The following is a 16,544-nucleotide window of genomic DNA, read 5'->3' as shown; positions in this document are numbered from 1 at the left end:
TTCCCATTTATTTTCTCTTTGCTTTCTCCAAGCCTCCTAGGGTACCCATTTTATAAAATAGAAGTCTTTCAAAAATGGCACTATTTGTGTTTTTTAAATATTCAGATTCATGATTCCCTGCTGTTCTCCCGCTAACAGACACATGTGATTTTCCTTAGATGTTTCAAAGCAAGTAGCCAAGCACAATTTTTTTTCAGTTTACAAAAAAAAAAATCCAGATAAAATGGACACAGAATTGACAATTAACCATATTCTTATATACATAAACAATACACACAGAAACAAAAATAAAGAAAAACTGCTTTCAAATCTGTGGTTCTAGATTGTTCTATCTGAGGAGTATTTATTTAGAAGCAGAATCAAATCTCTTAGACCCCATTCACACAGGGGCGTTACAAAGTTTTTTCTAGATGGTATCTAAGCCCTGAATTCCTCTCTGGAACGTATCCGGATTTTTCATCCTCTTGTTTTCAGGGATGCAGTCAGGTGGGAACAGCATTACACACGTGGTGGACCTGTCCTAAGGTCGGACGGTTTTGGATTCATGTACACTCCATGATACAGTGGGGACGGAGAGTATTCAGACCCCCTTAAATTTTTCACTCTTTGTTATATTGCAGCCATTTGCTAAAATCATTTAAGTTCATTTTTTTCCTCATTAATGTACACACAGTACCCCATATTCACAGAAAAACACAGAATTGTTGACATTTTTACAGATTTATTAAAAAAGAAAAACTGAAATATCACATGGTCCTAAGTATTCAGACCCTTTGCTCAGTATTTATTGGAAGCACCCTTTTGATCTAATACAGCCATGAGTATTTTTGGGAAAGATGCAACAAGTTTTTCACACCTGGATTTGGGGATCCTCTGCCATTCCTCCTTGCAGATCCTCTCCAGTTCTGTCAGGTTGGATGGTAAACGTTGGTGGACAGCCATTTTTAGGTCTCTCCAGAGATGGTCAATTGGGTTTAAGTCAGGGCTCTGGCTGGGCCATTCAAGAACAGTCACGGAGTTGTTGTGAAGCCACTTCTTCATTATTTTAGCTGTGTGCTTAGGGTCATTGTCTTGTTGGAAGGTAAACCTTCGGCCCAGTCTGAGGTCCTGAGCACTCTGGAGAAGGTTATCCCTGTACTTGGCCGCATTCATCTTTCCCTCGATTGCAACCAGTCATCCTGTCCCTGCAGCTGAAAAACACCCCTACAACATGATGCTGCCACCACCATGCTTTACTGTTGGGACTGTATTGGACAGGTGATGAGTAGTGCCTGGTTTTCTCCACACATACTGCTTAGAATTAAGGCCAAAAAGTTCTATCTTGGTCTCATCAAACCAGAGAATCTTATTTCTCACCATTTTGGAGTCCTTCAGGTGTTTTTTAGCAAACTCCATGCAAGCTTTTAAGTGTCTTGCACTGAGGAGAGGCTTCCGTCCAGCTACTCTGCCATAAAGCCCCGACTGTTGGAGGGCTGCAGTGATGGTTGACTTTCTACAACTTTCTCCCATCTCCCGACTGCATCTCTGGAGCTCAGCCACAGTGATCTTTGGGTTCTTCTTTATCTCTCTTACCAAGGCTCTTCTCCACAGATAGCTCAGTTTGGCCGGACGGCCAGCTCTAGGAAGGGTTCTGTTCGTCCCAAACGTCTTCCATTTAAGGATTATGGAGGCCACTTAGGAACCTTAAGTGCAGCAGAATTTTTTTTTGTAACCTTGGCTAGATCTGTGCCTTGCCACAATTCTGTCTCTGAGCTCTTCAGGCAGTTCCTTTGATTTCATGATTCTCATTTGCTCTGACATGCACTGTGAGCTGTAAGGTCTTATATAGACAGGTGTGTGGCTTTCCTAATCAAGTCCAATCAGTATAATCAAACACAGCTGGACTCAAATGAAGGTGTAGAACCATCTCAAGGATGATAAGAAGAAATGAACAGCACCTGAGTTAAATATATGAGTGTCACAGCAAAGGGTCTGAATACTTAGGACCATGTGATATTTCAGTTCTTCTTTTTTAACCAGTTGCCAACCGGCCCATAGCCAAATGACGGCTGCAGGGCCGTTGGATAACTCTGGGATCACGTCATATGATGTGATTCCAGAAAACTGCTCCTGCGCGCCCCCTGGGGCGCGCACACGGGAACATCCATGACCGCCGGGTCCAGAGGACATGGCGCATCACGGTAAATGGCTGCTGATCGCAGCCGTTTACCATGTGATCACTCAGTCAAATGACGAAGCGATTACATGTAAACAAACCGGCGTCATGACACCGGATCCTCCCTCCCCTCTCTGTACCGATCGGTACAGAGGGGGAGAGATCGGATGGGAGCCATGCTGTGGGCTGGATGTGTAGTGCCCACAGCGCTGCTCAGTGACATGTGCAGTCGCATCCATCCATCCCTTCATGCTCAGCCACCCCCCCATGCTCTGCAATTCCCTATGCAATACTCTGCAATTCCCTGTGCAATACTCTGCAATACCCTGTGCAATACTCTGCAATATCCCACAAAACTCTGCAATGACCCCCAATACTCTGCAATGCCCCGCAATACTCTGCAATGCCCTGCAATACTCTGCAATGCCCTGCAATACTCTACAATGCCCTGCAATACTCTGCAATGCCCCGCAATACTCTGCAATGCCCTGCAATACTCTGCAATGCCCCGCAATAGTCTGCAATACTCTGCAATGCCCCGCAATACTCTGCAATGCCCCGCAATACTCTGCAATGCCCTGCAATACTCTGCAATGCCCTGCAATACTCTGCAATGCCCTGCAATACTCTGCAATACTCTGCAATGCCCTGCAATACCCCACAATACCCCGCCATACTCTGCCATACCCAGCCATACTCTGCAATACTCTGAAATGCCCCGCAATAGGCTGCAAAACTCTGCAATGCCCCGCAATACTCTGCAATGCCCCGCAATACTCTGCAATGCCCTGCAATACTCTGCAATGCCCTGCAATACTCTGCAATGCCCTGCAATACTCTGCAATGCCCTGCAATACCCCACAATACCCCACAATACCCCACCATACCCAGCCATACTCTGCCATACCCAGCCATACTCTGCAATACTTAGTGATACCCAGCCATACTTAGCCACACTCTGCCGTACTCAGCCTCTGTATGTGGCCAGGCTGTGGAAGTCTCACACATGTGATATCGCCGTACTCCGGAGGAGTAGGAGAATCTATTTTGGGGTGTCATTTTTGGTATGTACATGCTATGTGTTAGAAATATTGTATAAATGGACAACTTTGTGTTAAAAAAAATGTGTTTTAACCACTTCCGCCCGCCGGCCGCCATACAACGTCCTTGACCTTGTGCGGGGATATCTGAATGATGGGTGCAGCTACAGGCATCATTCAGATATCAGCTTTTTCAGCCTGCGATTCCCTACACCATGAGAATGATCATAGCGGCTGTTCCACTGCTTGATCATTCTTACGGGAGGCCAGAGGGGACGTCCCCCCCTCTTGCCGCCCTCAGGTGCTTCTACCGACTCACCGCTATGATCGAAGCCATTTTTTTTTTTATTTCAGGCTTCCCAGCCTAGAGGTGAGATGTGGGGTCTTATTGACCCCATATCTCACTGTAAAGAGGACCTGTCATGCCATATTCCTATTACACAGGATGTTTACATTCCTTGTAATAGAAATAAAAGTGATCAAAAAATGTATTTTTTGGAAAAAGCCTCAAACTAAAATAAATAAAGTAAAATGAACAATAAAAAAAAAAAAAAAAATTTCCCCATGTCCCAGTGTGCTCGCATGCAGAAACGAACGCATACGTAAGATGCGCCCACATACGAAAATGGTGTTCAAATCACACATGTGAGGTATCACTGCGATCGATAGAGCAAGAGCAATAATTTTGGCCCTAGACCTCCTCTGTAACTCACAACATGTAACCAGTAAAAAATGTTAAAGCGTCTCCTATGGGGATTTTTAAGTAGCGAAGTTTGGCGCCATTCCACGAGCATGTGCAATTTTGAAGGGTGACATGTTAGGTATCTATTCACTCGGCATAACTTCATCTTTCACATTATGCAAAAACATTGGGCTAACTTTACTGTTTTGTTTTTTTTTTAAAGCACAAAACTGTTTTTTTTTTTTTAAAAAACGCATTTGAAAAATTGCTGCACAAATACCGTGCGAGATAAAAAGTTGCAATGACCGCCATTGTATTCTCTAGGGTCTTTGCTAAAAAATATATATATATATATATATATATATATATATATATATATATATATAATGTTTTGGGGTTCTATGTAATTTTCTAGCAAATAAATTATGATTTTTACATGTAGGAGAGAAATGTCAGAATTGGCCTGGGTTCTCCTAGAATGCCTGATGGTGCTCCCTGCAAGTTGGGCCTCTGTATGTGGCCATGCTGTGTAAAAGACTCACACATGTGGTATCACCGTACTCGGGAATAATAGCAGAATGTGTTTTGGGGTGTAATTTGTGGTATTCATATGCTGTGTGAGAGAAATGACCTGCTAATATGACAATTTTGTGAAAAAAAATTAAAAAATTAAAAAAAAATCTTGATTTTGCAAAGAATTTTGGGAAAAAATGACAACTTCAAAAAACTCATCATGCATCTTTCTAAATACCTTGGAATGTCTTCTTTCCAAAAAGGGGTCATTTGGGGGGTATTTGTACTTTTCTGGCATGTTGGGGTCTCAAGAAATTAGATAGGCCGTCAGTAATTCAGGTGTGATCAATTTTCAGAGATTGGCACCATAGCTTGTGGACTCTATAACTTTCACAAAGACCAAATAATATACACCGATTTGGTTTATTTTTACCAACGATATGTAGTGGTATAAATTTTGGCCAAAATATATGAAGAAAAAATTACTAATTTGAAAAATTTTATAACAGAAACAAAGAAAAATGCAGTTTTTTACAGAATTTTTGGTCTTTTTTCTTTTATAGCGCAAAAAATAAAGAACCCAGTGGCGATTAAATACCACCAAAAGAAAGCTCTATTTGTGTGAAAAAAAGGACAAAAATTTCATTTGGGTACAGTGTTGCATGACTGAGTAATTGTCATTCAAAGTGTGAGAGCACTGAAAGCTGAAAATTGGTCTGTCAATATGGGGTGCTGTGTGTACATTAATGAGGAAAAAAAATGAACGTAAATGATTTTAGCAAATGGCTGCAATATAACAAAGAGTGAAAAATGTAAGGGGGTCTGAATACTTTCCGTCCCCACTGTATATAATGCTAGTATGGTGAATATTGTTAAGAGCGTGAGGGTTGCCCTCCTAAGTTAACCCACTGAAAACATTTGTTTCAGGAACAATTCTAAAAGGTGAGTATTAACCTGCAGATTACTTTCCAAACCTTTTACCAGATTTCCAATCCATTCATGCTAAATAGGTCGAATAAACTGTCAAAATCACAAATTGTGCAAAGTCTCTTTAATTCACCTTTACTTCCCAAATATCTTTTACTCATCAGATGTGAAACCCAAAAGAAACTCCTGTACTGTAGTATTTTATAAACAAATGGAAACAAACATATCTATATTGTGCTCACATGTGAATAAACCAACATCAGTGCACCACCATTGATAAAGTTCTCCACCAGCCATTTGTGCAGCTTTTTACCAAATGATCAAATTAAAACTGTTTATCATTCCATTCCAGGTAGGTCAGTGGATCAACAACCCTTGGTGTTCCTCCTCTCAGTATAAACATTTTGTTAAGGTGTTTAGCACATATCAAGGTGGCAGGCGTGTGGGAATCATGGATTTGCACTTTATAGTTGGTATTAATGTAGAGCACAGAGAAGACTGGAAGAAAGATCTAAGATTACCAGATTTTGTGCCTTAAAGGACCTACCGCTGGTAGGGGGTTAGTACACATTAGGCTGGCATGTGTTTTGGGAATCACAGGTCCGAACTTTAATATTGATTTAAATTTGAGCATGATTTATTTATTAATCATATTTGCAGTGTTAATCTTTACAGCATTTTTCTTCTGAGTTATACAGAGAGGAGGAACACCAAGGGTTGTTGATCCACCTACCTGGAATGGAATGATATGCCATTTTAAATTTGATTATTTGGTAAGAGGCTGCACAAGTGGTGGATGCACCACTTTATCACTGGTGGCACACTGATGTTGGTATATTCACATGTGTGCACAATATAGATACACTATATTGTCAAAAGTATTAGGATGCCTGTCTTTACACGCACATGAACTTTAATGACATCCCAGTCTTAGTCCGTAGGGTTCAATATTAAGTTGGCCCGCCCTTTGCAGCTATAACAGCTTCAACTCTTCTGGGAAGGCTGTCCACAAGGTTTAGGAGTGTATCTATGGGAATGTTTGACCATTCTTCCAGAAGCGCATTTGTGAGGTCAGGCATTGATGTTGGACGTGAAGGCCTGGCTCACAGTCTCTGCTCTAATTCATCCCAAAGGTGTTCTATCGGGTTGAGGTCAGGACTCTGTGCAGGCCAGTCAAGTTCCTCTACCCCAAACTCACTCATCCATGTCTTTATGGACCTTGCTTTGTGCACTGGTCCAAATCATTTGGTGGAGAAGGGGATTATGGTATGGGGTTGTTTTTCAGGGGTTGGGCTTGGCCCCTATAGTTTCAGTAAAGGGAACTCTTAAGGCGTAGCATACCAAGACATTTTGTACACTTTCATGCTCCCACAAAGCGAGTTTGAAGTGGAGGAACTTAACTGGACTGCACAGTGTCCTGACCTCAAGCTGATAGCACACTTTTGGGATGAGTTATAGCAGAGACTGCAAACCTGGCCTTCCCATCCATCATCAGTGCCTGACCTCATAAATTACATTCCCATAGACACACTCCTAAACCTTGTGGACAGCCTTCCCAGAAGTGTTAAAGCTGTTATAGCTGCAAATGGTGCGACAACTCAGTGTTAAACCCTACAGACTAAGACTGGGATGCCATTAGTTCATTTGCGTGTAAAGGCAGGCATCCCAATACTTTTAGACAATAGAGCGTATGTTTGTTTCCATTTATTTATAAAATACCACACTATATGACTTTCATTTTGGGTTTCACATGTGATGAGTTGAAGATATTTGGGAAGCAAAGGTGAATAAAGGAGAAGACACACAATTGGTGATTTTGAGAGTTTATTGGAACCATTTGGCATACTGTAAGTGGATTGAAATCTGGTAAAAGGCTTGGAAAGTCATCTGCAGCATAATACTCACCTTTTAGAATTGTTTCTGAAGCGTTGGACATGCTCTTGAAATTCTTGCTGATGTTTGAATATATTTCTCTTTTAAAAGCAGTAGATGTCATGCTGAAAGGTTGAAGTAATGCTTTGTTCTCCATACAGTACTGTACATTTAATTATCCTTGAGCTCTTTCAGGTATATAGTCTGAGATATATGATGTGGAACATCTTCTAATGATTGTTTATACTTCCTGAACGATGTCCTCCTTCGGGTAATTACAGTACTCTGACTTACCACTGGGTATTTGTTCAGATTTTAATGTCAGTTTTATACAATTTTCGCTTACAAATGTAATAAATATTTTTGAGAAAGAACTGTTATCCCATCTAACCCTGATTGGTAGCTAGATTTTTTTTTTCTTTGTTTATAAATAATAACATTAACATAACAGTACTTTCAAGGGTGATCAAAACCAAAACTATATTTTTGTGTATTAAATAGAGAAGCTATGGTTAGAAGCCCATTAAAGGCATATCTCCCCTTTGGGATCATGTTTTATGTTACAACTATATTTAGTGTCCCAGCCTACATTTAGTCCCCAGCCCCCCACACTCAAACTACCCCCACCTACCTGAATAATGGAGTGCTTTTGCCTGTAGTATCCAGTCATTATTTCAATTTAAAGTATTCGCTTACACAGCCATATCATCTATTCACATGGATCTGGGAATGGGAAGACTACAACTCCCATCTGCCACTGCAGCAGAGAGACTCACAGATCATGCTGGCTTAAGTGTGGTGACATAATCGCCTTTGAAGTCTACTGTTTACTTCCTCCAGCCACATAACAGAAGGTTTGAACCTCCATATAGACCTGGGGCTGGGGTTAAACAATTCATGAGCCTGTGAATTGCACCTGTGATCATGGTTGCAATACTCTGCTGGCTTTGTGAAGCTGCTTCTTCAGGACCCAGTGAATGGATTTTGGGCTTTATATCAGAAAGTCAAATTAATGTAGATATATTTCAGGCTTTTCTGTCAGTTTGCTATGAGACACTATTATTAAGCATTTTTTGATTTCCACACCTTCATCAGCAGGACTGTTCTTAAAGTAAAGCTATCAGGAAAGAGGCACATCAAGCTGAGCATAATATGAAAAGATGGTTACTTGGCTTTCTGGTTGGGATTTTGACAGCTGTGAACCAGAAGTGCTCAGAGCTGAGTGCTTCCATGTTCAAAGTCAGCAGAGGAGATCAGGGAAAGGATGTTCCCTGAGCCCCTCCCACTCACCATTCTGATGTGATTAGTTGTAGTCTCTGGCTCCTGGGAGGGAGCGATAAAGCCCAGGAACCAATTAAATGGTTGCACCGGGGGAGGGGGGGGGAGTAGTGGCACCCATTAGTAACTACTTTTTACAATAATGCCAGGAGCTAGCTGGTAAAGAACTGGCTGGTACTGCAGCCAAGAGCTTGTTTAACCTCTTCAGACTTTCGATAAACCGAAGGGCTAAAGAGGTTAAGTGAAAATAATGTGACAAATCAATCAGTGGGTCCAGAGACATAAGCAGCTTAAAGTGAATCAGGGCAACACAACAGGTTTAAGTTACTGCATATTTCCACAGCCACAAACTGTATGCTCAATGTCTTACATTTCAGAGTTATAGCTCACACAGGGCTATGGACTTTCCTATGCCAACACTGGTTAGCCCAGTGCTGTCACATAGAGGAAATCATGTGTTCATCTAAATTTCCAAGTACTGGGTATCACCTTTGGCTTCTGGGTATCACCTTTGGCTTCTGAACAAAGCCAGTGGGTACGGGTTGTTGGGGAGCTGCGAAAAAAATACATCTAAAAATGAATAAACCTTCCTACATGAATCCCAAAAGTTATTAGGCAATGTCATGATAGACTTGGATTATAAAAAAAAGTCAGTCATTTTTTTTTAATATAGCAGACTACTAGTTTCTTTCTGGCCTTAAAAATCAATGCATCCACCCACTCCTCTCAGTCACTACTGTTTATGTATTGCTGCTGAATGCACAGGTGCACATCTCCCTCCTTTGATGCCTCGGCTTCCTGTGAACTATAAGCTGTGTCTGCTGGTGCACTGTGCATCAGCACATCAGGCCACAGGCAGCACACATCCTGGAGTGATATCATTGCTCCTGCTTGGGGAACCACTCAGTTCCCCAAGCAGGACAGAGCTTTGCCAACTAGGACAAGACGTTATCTAGAGCACAGAACCAGTTAAATACAAGTTGAAGGAGGGAATTACACTGCTGTAATGAGTGGACGGCAAGCTACTATGTTATTCATTTTTAACCTTTCCAGTCAAGCTTTTCCTTACCCTTGGCTACCTAAACCTCTCTTTTGGTTAGTACGGCCATCCATCACACTAATAGGCCAACAAGAAGGCTCTAAAGGTGGGAAGGGTAGAGCCAAGCATAATCTTTATAGGAAACCTTGAGATTTGAATTTGGAAATTTCAGCTACCTATATCTATAGGCCTTCTGATTGTTTTGAAAGACAGTAGGTAACCTGTGACGGTGCATGTTTTCATCATATGTTCAGTATAAATTGCTCAAATTTTGAGACAGAATTAAATTAGGATGAATATTTGGAAAGTAGAAAACTTAAACTGATTTTCCTATGGCTTTTTGCTGCACATACTTATGCCCTCACTGTCTATAACTATACAAAATTCAGAACAGACTAAATTTACGTTGTTTGAAATTGATGTAAGGATCAAAAATTTGATTGTTATGGTCAGTCTGCCAGGTGTTATATTATTTCATGTCTTCTTTGCCCAATATTCAAGTTCAGCTACAAAGCAGATCCGTGAAACTTAGTAACATGTTCAGTAAGGAAGCCACTTTTTTTTTTTTGAGTTACAACAAAATGATGTAAAACTGGGTTTTATTACTGTATGTGTACCAAAATTATACAAATCTATACAATAAGCATCCCATGCTGGAAATGTATTGGTCCATTCTTTCAATGTACTTTTTTTTTAATGTACGCATTTACTTATTTTTTTAATTACTCGTGCCACAGTGAGTGAAAAAAAAATGCAGCACAATGTGTTCTTTTATTTACTTTTGTACACACTTGCTTCTCTGGGACACCATTTTGACAAGATAGTTATGAAATTGTTGCAAGGTATTAAATAAACACTCTTTCCACATGCTTCTAAGGTATTGTTAAAGATAGAAGAATATTTATGTTTTCCTTCTTAAATTAAAAAAAATTATTTGGTCTGTGCTTGTTTTTTAATCTTGAAATACACTGACATTATAGAGAACACACAAAACTGATATTAATATGAATTTAATTAGATAAATAGTGTTTGTGAATGAATTAACTAGCCAAAAGAAGCCATGGCAGAATTTCGTTTAAATCTCATTACTACAAGACCTAATCACTAAAGAGTTCAACATCTTTTGGAAAGAAACAAATCTGATCTCTGCTGAAGCCAAAAACTAATTAACCTGCATAGTAGAAAGTCACATATTGAACTGATCAAGAGGCAAAAACTTTAGAAAGACTGTTGTTGTATGGCACAGTTCTGCATTGCAGCAGTAGACTCACCAAGACACTATCTGGATAGAGTTTGCAAATTAGGCTCATGTTTGTGCTACCAAAATTTAAAAAGAACACTCTGATAGGTTAATTGGTTTATGACCAGTCTGGTTCAAGTGTTTTGCTGACGTTTGTGTGACTGTGGTATTCACCAGGGCAAGGGTCAATCTGACTAACTCTATGTATAAAATACACAAACACTTAATGATTTAACGGCATCCAAATAATGAAATGCACATTGCCATATGCATATGGCTCAAACTGAGCCCTAAGAACTGCATGTATGTTTGTATTTAATGTGTTTATACTGCTTATTAGGAAAACTATGCTTTTAATGGTGTCAATAAATCACTGGTATAGGGTGTCTGGAATATATCACACTAAATGTATTTGACCTCTCATAACCTACATCTCTCACTATTGCTACTTTTTCTAATTTTGTAAGCAAAATAATTTTTCAGCTCAACTCCTACATATTCTGTCTGTTGTCTGATGGTTCTGCAATTTATTCTGAAAACAACAAGGTTTTCAAGACAGACTGTTCTGTATTTTTTATATACCATACAAAACTGTGAAAGACAATACATCTCATTATACTTCTATTTGTTCCATACACTTGACCCCAAGATTTCCTATCCATTCCCAATTGACCTTCACTGTTTACTAACTGCATACTCTTCTTTCAATCATTTTCCTAATTCAACAAGTAAGGATTTATAATGTGTCCTTGATGCTGACATAACACTAAGGCAGAACAAATAAAGCTATTATATAACACCTATATATAAATACATACTTATTAACCAATGTGTTGATACCACTTAAAAGTAGAACTGAAGTGTTTTGCCATCTGTGTCCTATTAGAGAGATTTCCCTTCTCTTCCTTGTCCCGCAGGCACAACAGGAAGTTGCCTCCAAAGTGAGGGACAATCCCCTCTTAGTTGTCACCAGGACTAGTGCCTAAATCTAGGACTAGATTTCCCCTCTATTCCTGTTGTAACAACAGAAAATTTGTGATTTTCTTTCATTCTTAGTGATAATGATAGGCTTGCCTAGGTGACTAGTCGTTAATTAGCTTACTGTTTAATTAGAATACTGTTTACATTGGCTGTTCCTTAGATGTGCTAATGATAATACTGTTTACAAATTGCATTATTTAGAATAATGTGATCAGCCTCTTGTGATCTGATTTTGTGTGGTGGTATATATTCTGTGTGAATTCACAATAAAGTCAGTTACAGTTTGTACCTAAGCTAGAGTTGTCTAGTTCTCGGGTGCAATGCTCAGCTATAATACCTACTTCCGTGTTCCAGAGTGGAGGAAGCTGTACCTTGGCAGAAGCACCCAAACTGTCACACTCAGCCACAGTAAATATTACCGTTGGAACCAGAAAGTGAAGTAAATTCCTTAATTTTGATTAGTTTGCCCTTTTTCACATGGGTGCATTTGCCTTTGTGAGGACTGTGTTTACCGGTATGGGGTAGCATAGGTGTTCCATGTACCTTGTGCAGGCACTCCTATTCATGTCAGTTAGGACACAGTGGCTGCATAGACACAATTGATGCTCCCAGTTTGACATATGTGCAGGTGAGGGTGCATGTCTGCATTTGGGGCCCTGCACACGCCTACACGGATGTCAAATTGGGAGCAGCGGCTCTGTCCATGCAGCTGCTGTGTTAAAATTGACATGAATGGAACTACCTGCACGGGGATGAACAGAACACCAGTGCATCCCAGTGAAGGTAAACGAAGCCTTTGCATGGCTGTATGCTGTAGTACGCCCATATTAACGAGGGCTTACTGAATAGGAATAGAGGTGAAATCTTCCAATGGCGAATGGGGATACTAGTTTTTTTGATAGCTTTCTAAAGAGAATTTTACTTACCTTGAGAGATCTCTTCTACCTTCCTTTTGTGTTCCCAGTGGCACACAGACAGCAAAAAAAAAAAATCTTGACGTGTTTTAACTGGTTCCAGATCGGCCGCCGCAGTTATACTGCAGTAGAATGGCTCCCCTGGGCGAGCCAGCATAGCTGTACGTCAGCCCTTTAAGACGCCCGCAGCGTGTGTGCCCGGAGCCGATGTGAGTGCCCGGTAGGTGCGATGACCGCCTGGCACCCGCGATCTCTCATGACAGAGCGAGAACCAGGATCTGTGTGTATAAACACACAAATCCTGGTTCTGTCAGGGGAGCTGAGACAGATTGGGTGTTCATACTAAGTATGAACACAGATCTTTCTCCTCCCCTAATCAGTCCCACCCCCCCACAGTTAGAACACACCTAGGGAACACAGTTAACCCCTTGATCACCCCCTAGTGTTAACCTCTTCCCTGCCAGTGACATTTACACAGTAATCAATGCATTTTTATAGCACTGATCACTGTATAATTCTCAATGCTCCCAAAAATGTGTCAAAAGTGTCCAATTTGTCCGCAGCAATATCGCAGTCTTGATAAAAATCACTGATCATCGCTAGGGATGAGCCGAACACCCCCCTGTTCGGCTCGCACCAGAACATGCGAACAGGAAAAAAGTTCGTTCGAACAAGCGAACACCGTTAAAGTCTATGGGACACGAACATGAATAATCAAAAGTGCTAATTTTAAAGGCTTATATGCAAGTTATTGTCATAAAAAGTGTTTGGGGACCTGGGTCCTGCCCCAGGGGACATGGATCAATGCAAAAGAAAGTTTTAAAAACGGACGTTTTTTCAGGAGCAGTGATTTTAAAAATGCTTAAAGTCAAACAATAAAAGTGTAATATCCCTTTAAATTTCATAGCTGGGGGGTGTCTATAGTATGCCTGTAAAGGGGCGCATGTTTCCTGTGTTTAGAACAGTCTGACAGCAAAATTACATTTCGAAGGAAAAAAACGATTTAAAACTACTCGCGGCTATTGCATTGCCGGTCCGACAATACACATAGAAGTTCATTGATAAAAACGGCATGGGAATTCCCCACAGGGGAACCCCGAACCAAAATTAAAAAAAAAAAATGACGTGGGGGTCCCCCTAAATTCCATACCAGGCCCTTCAGGTCTGGTATGGATATTAAGGGGAACCCCGGCCAAAATAAAAAAAAAAAATGACGTGGGGGTCCCCCTAAATTCCATACCAGACCCTTCCTGGCAGGCCGCAGGAAAAGAGGGGGGGACGAGAGTGCGGCCCCCCCCTCCTGAACCATACCAGGCCACATGCCCTCAACATTGGGAGGGTGCTTTGGGGTAGCCCCCCAAAACACCTTGTCCCCATGTTGATGAGGACAAGGGCCTCATCCCCACAACCCTGGCCGGTGGTTGTGGGGGTCTGCGGGTGGGGGGCTTATCGGAATCTGGAAGCCCCCTTTAACAAGGGGACCCCCAGATCCCGGCCCCCCGTGTGAAACGGTAAGGGGGTACTTACCCCTACCATTTCACTAAAAAACTGTCAAAAATGTTAAAAATGACAAGAGACAGTTTTTGACAATTCCTTTATTTAAATTCTTCTTCTTTCTTCTATCTTCCTTCATCTTCTTCTTCTTCTGGTTCTTCCTCCGGCGTTCTCGTCCAGCATCTCCTCCGCGGCGTCTTCTATCTTCTTCTCCTCGGGCCGCTCCGCACCCATGGCATGGGGGGAGGCTCCCGCTCTTCTCTTCATCTTCTTCTCTTCTTCATTTTCTTCTCCGGGCCGCTCCGCATCCATGCTGGCATGGAGGGAGGCTCCCGCTGAGTGACGGTATCTCCTCGTCTGACGGTTCTCAAATAACGGGGGGCGGGGCCACCCGGTGACCCCGCCCCCTCTGACGCACGGGACATGACGGGACTTCCCTGTGGCATTCCCCGTGATGTCACAGGGAAGTCCCGTCAAGTCACCGTGCGTCAGAGGGGGCGGGGTCACCAGGTGGCCCCACCCCCCGTTATTTAAGAACCGTCAGACGAGGAGATGCCGTCACACAGCAGGAGCCTTCCTCCATGCCAGCATGGATGCGGAGCGGCCCGGAGAAGAAAATGAAGAAGAGAAGAAGAGAAGAAGAGAAGAAGAGAAGAAAAGAAGAAGAAGATGAAGAAGATGAAGAGAAGAGCGGGAGCCTCCCCCCATGCCATGGGTGCAGAGCGGCCCGAGGAGAAGAAGATAGAAGACACCGCGGAGGAGATGCTGGACGAGAATGCCGGAGGAAGAACCAGAAGAAGATGAAGGAAGAAAGAAGAAGCAAAAACTGTCTCTTGTCATTTTTAACATTTTTGACAGTTTTTTAGTGAAATGGTAGGGGTAAGTACCCCCTTACCATTTCACACAGGGGGGGCGGGATCTGGGGGTCCCCTTGTTAAAGGGGGCTTCCAGATTCCGATAAGCCCCCCACCCGCAGACCCCCACAACCACCGGCCCGGGTTGCGGGGATGAGGCCCTTGTCCTCATCAACATGGGGACAAGGTGTTTTGGGGGGCTACCCCAAAGCACCCTCCCAATGTTGAGGGCATGTGGCCTGGTATGGTTCGGGGGGGGCGCACTCTCGTCCCCCCTCTTTTCCTGCGGCCTGCCAGGTTGCGTGCTCGGATAAGGGTCTGGTATGGATTTTTGGGGGGACCCCACGCCATTTTTTGTTTTTTTTTGGCACAGGGTTCCCCTTAAAATCCATACCAGACCTGAAGGGTCTGGTATGGAATTTAGGGGGACCCCCATGTCATTTTTTTTTTAAATTTTGGCCGGGGTTCCCCTTAATATCCATACCAGACCTGAAGGGCCTGGTATGGAATTTAGGGGGACCCCCACGTCATTTTTTTTTTTTAATTTTGATTCGGGGTTCCCCTGTGGGGAATTCCCATGCCGTTTTTATCAATGAACTTCTATGTGTATTGTCGGACGGCAATGCAATAGCCGCGAGTAGTTTTAAATGGGTTTTTTCCTTCGAAATGTCATTTTGCTGTCAGACTGTTCTAAACACGGGAAACATGCGCCCCTTTACAGGCATACTATAGACACCCCCCAGCTACGAAATTTAAAGGGATATTACACTTTTATTGTTTGACTTTAAGCATTATTAAAATCACTGCTCCTGAAAAAACGGCCATTTTTAAAACTTTTTTTTGCATTGATCCATGTCCCCTGGGGGCAGGACCCAGGTCCCCAAACACTTTTTATGACAATAACTTGCATATAAGCCTTTAAAATTAGCACTTTTCATTTCTCCCATAGACTTTTAAAGGGTGTTCCGCGGCAATCGAATTTGCCGCGAACACCCCAAATTGTTCGCTGTTCGGCGAACTTGCGAACAGCCAATGTTCGAGTCGAACATGAGTTCGACTCGAACTCGAAGCTCATCCCTAATCATCGCCATTATTGGTAAAAAAAATGTATAATAATAAAAATGCCATAAATCTATCCCCTATTTTGTAGACACTATAACTTTTGTGCAAACCAATCAATATACGCTTATTGCGATTTTTGTGTTTTTTTCAAAATTGTCGCTCTTCTTTTGTTTATAGCGCAAGAAATGAAAACCGCAGAGGTGATCAAATACCACCAAAAGAAAGCTCTATTTGTGGGAAAAAAAGGACGTCAATTTTGTTAGGGTACACAGTTTGACTGACCGCGCCATTGTCAGTTAAATGGATGCAGTGCCGTATCGCAAAAAATGGCCTGGTCATTGAGCAGCCAAATCTTCCGGGGCTGAAGTGGTTAACAATGCCCCACTCTATTCAAAACTTAAATAACAGGTTTGGCTTTAGATATTCCTTAAAGCCAAATTTCATGTTTATGGCAACACTGATACTATCCATGTGATGCATCAATAATTGTTTT

The 16,544-nt window shown here is 42.0% G+C and overlaps 1 protein-coding gene across 1 annotated transcript in view; it reads right to left on the bottom strand.

The window, feature by feature from the left end:
* Positions 1-16,544, bottom strand: part of SMYD3 (SET and MYND domain containing 3) — a 980,023-nt gene that overhangs the window by 331,333 nt on the left and 632,146 nt on the right. The window lies entirely within an intron of this gene.

The sequence above is a fragment of the Aquarana catesbeiana genome, linkage group LG04 (genome assembly GCF_042186555.1).
Source record: "Aquarana catesbeiana isolate 2022-GZ linkage group LG04, ASM4218655v1, whole genome shotgun sequence".
Lineage (NCBI taxonomy): Eukaryota > Metazoa > Chordata > Amphibia > Anura > Ranidae > Aquarana > Aquarana catesbeiana.
Note: the sequence above shows the minus strand (reverse complement) of the source record. Positions and strands in the feature narration are given on the sequence as shown.